Source organism: Arachis duranensis, chromosome 8, assembly GCF_000817695.3.
Source record: "Arachis duranensis cultivar V14167 chromosome 8, aradu.V14167.gnm2.J7QH, whole genome shotgun sequence".
NCBI classification, from domain to species: Eukaryota; Viridiplantae; Streptophyta; class Magnoliopsida; order Fabales; family Fabaceae; genus Arachis; species Arachis duranensis.
Genome location: NC_029779.3, coordinates 39403844 through 39407401, shown reverse-complemented (window position 1 = coordinate 39407401; position 3558 = coordinate 39403844).

Below are 3558 nucleotides of genomic sequence, written 5' to 3'. Positions count from 1 at the left end.
TGTTTAAGATCAAATAAAACATTTGAAAAATGAACAATTATTTGATACGGGAGAGGTAGCACATATAGGAAAATTTTTTTGAAATAAATTAAAATAATTCTTTATTTTTTCAAAACAAATAAGACTAAATTTAAATATTTACTAATATAAGAGATTATAGAAGATTTTCTAATTTTGTTAAGTACAAACTAATTTTAAAAAGTTCATCTTTAAACACTTTAAAAAACACCCCTAATTTTTGAAATTTGTAGGTACAAAAAAATGATGGTTTTAATTTATAAATATAAAATGAAATAATAATCATCTATTTAAAAAAATTTACCTAATCAAGCATAAACTTAACAATAAAGGAAAGAAAGACTAATATTAAGGAAAATATGGATTGATCAACCTACGGATAAAGGAGCTGAAAGCTATTTATAGGAGGAAACTAGTTCCATATCTCAAATTAAGTTTTGATGACTAATAAATAATAAATATAATTTTAAATTTTTTTTTACTAATTTATTTCTAACTGTTTTCTTATTTTCTGAAGTAGTAGAAAATATTTCTCTAAGTAATTAGTTGCAAATAAAAAATATATAAGACCGAAAAAATGTAGCATATTTAAGGTTCAAATCTCAAAACGTAAGTCTGAGTTTAGTACCCATGTTAGAAGCTACGAAAGCATAGTTCTTGCATTATAAAATCAAGATGCAAGACACCACTACCGTAAATTTCGAGAAATTAATGAATAAATAGTTAATAAATTAATTATTATTAAAAAAATTAAAAAATTAAATTTTATAATTTAAAAAATAAATTAAAATATAAATTTTGATATTAATTTTAAAGATTTTGGTCTAAAACCAAATTACAGATTGAATCGAATTTAAATTAGACCCAAAGTCCATCGTATAAAGCCAACACTCAACCATTCTCTCCCAAAATCATAAGGGAATCACGCTGAACTTGAGGTGAGGGGAAGCAAACAAAAAACCTTAACCTTGTCTCGACTTCAATTCACCATATCTTTCAATCCGTAATTCCGATTGACAAGCCGTCAGCGGCCACGCGTTCATTATGGAATCCTCTTCAAAACCTTCTAAACAAAGTAGCAAGAAAGTTGCATTTGTCCACCCAGCCTTTCTCTCTTCAAGTTCAAAATTCTGGGAGTTTTGGTATTGAGAAATTGAATGATTTTGATGGTTTAAGTGAATTCTAGTAGCGTGTAATCTCTAGGTTTTCTCAAAAATACCAGTGGATATGGTAAGAACCACTAAACCCTTGTGAATTATTAAAATTTTGTAACCCTGTGTTGATTAAAGTAAAACTGTGTGGTATTAAATTAAATTGTATAAATTAGAATCAAATTGGTGGATGTTGGATACATAATTTGAGCATTGGAAGTTGGGAATTCACTTGGTGAGGAGTTGGAGGCTTGGATCTTGTGGAAGGGGGGTATTTGGAGGTGTTTTTGGCTTAAGGAAGAATCGGATAAAACATGATTTTGGTTTCTCGTAGTTAATTTATAATGTTATGTGAAAATTTAGATTAGTTGACCGTAAAATAAGTTGAATTATGTGAATGGTACATGTTTAGTGGATATAGTAAGTAATTGTTGCGTTTGATATGAATTGTGGTTGGAAATTAGTGTATGGTATTGACAAGTTATATGTTGAGATGATGGTGGTGTGTTTGGTGTTGAATATAAATTATATGTTGGGTTTGATAGTGAAGTGATTGGAGTTGATAGTGTTTTGAGTGACTAAGTGATTGGTGGATAGTGGATTAGAGTTTGGTAAATTATGAGAGTGATTGAGATGGTATGGTTATGATTTGGTTGGTATAGACTGGAAAATTTGGTAAAAACTTGAGCTTTTGGGTTTTGGTAAAAACACAATTTTTAACCAATTTTGATGCGCTGTAACTTGGCCCTTAAACCCTCAAATTTGGTGAAACTTGTCTTAAATAAAAATTGGGTCCGAGTAGTTTACGACGTTCGAAGAACAAACTAAAAATTATTTTTGATAAAAAAGTTATGCGCATTTGAAATTTGTGTTTAAAAACACAATTTTGCAGAAAACCATGATTTTTTGTGTGCGTGCATACGAACACTATCGTGTACACGCACAGATGGTGAGACTCGTACGTACGCACGTGGGTTTGTACGTATGCACACCCTGCGCATTTTGCAAGTTGTGTGTACACACACTATGATACGTATGCACAAGCTAGAAAAGTTGTCTGGTGCATGCGTACACATACTATGATGCGTACGCACACGAAGAAAATTTCGTCTGGTGCGTACGCATACGCATGATGACCTGTTTTATACTAAAATTCTATTTTAACTGTTCGATCTTTTCGACAAGCTTGTGACCCTTCGAAACCACTGTTTTGTTGAAAATTCACAATTTTTGAACTATCAACCATTCTTCTAGTTTTTTTAAACGTCTGAAAACTCTGTTTAAGATCCGATGGCTAGGTTTTATGCTACAGAATATGAGTAAGTGTGCTGATGGAGCTAGTTTCGGTATCAAAGAAGATTTTAGAAGTAAATGGTTGACTTGATGAGATATTAACAGTGATGAATGAGACATGATTGAGAATGACATTGACATTGATGAATTATGATTGAAGTACTTACATGGATTATTCATTTGAAATTATCTAAGACACTAGTTTTCCTAAGTGAATGTAGTGGCTTGTAACCAGTTGCAATTGCTCCAGGTTGAGACTTGATACTCTATTAACTCTCTGTCGCAAGATGTGACCAGGCACTTTAACTCCCCGGGTTCCCCCATGGGCATGTATATATACATTAATTTGAGCTTAAGATTTCTCCCCATGAATATTTTTGAGCTTGAGGATATGCCGGGTTTGGCTATATAACCGACAGATGAGACTCATCAGCCATAGGACAGGCATTCATCATATGCGTTTGTATATTTTTCTTGAGTGTGCATTTGTTTTGGGTTTGCCTAACTGTTTAGCCATGTTTATCTACTACTTGTTTACTTGTATCTGTATTCTATCTGTGTTTTCTTTGTTTGAATTATGTGTGTATGTATCTGAGAGACCCCTCATGGTGAATACGTGATGAGGTTGTTCCACCGGTGATTAGGAGGTCTAGAGGAGACAGAAGGTGAAGAGTTAGGTTAGAAGCTAGAATCCCTTATATAGATTGCCAAATTTTCTGGTTTAGTATTAATCTTTAAGTTTAAATCCGAGTATCGGAGTTCTAGGAATGCCTCTGACTTTTCTAGGACCTTATATATTATCTATGTTGGCACCACTACCATCCTGAGAAATCCTGGTTTTCATTCCATACATATATTGCTTTTTTTTCAGATGCAGATCGAGGTACTTCGTTGAGCATCTGGAGATTTTCTGATGAAGCGAAGTTTTGGATTTTTGGGCTATGATATTTTGTGTTTAAGCTATGTATATATGTAGTTATATTCTCCCCCTGTATATTTTGTATTTTGTCCCTCCTAGAGGTTAACTTGGTGAAACAGGTGTATTTATCATGTCTTTTGGGCTGTTTTGGGTTGTATATATATGTATATATATACT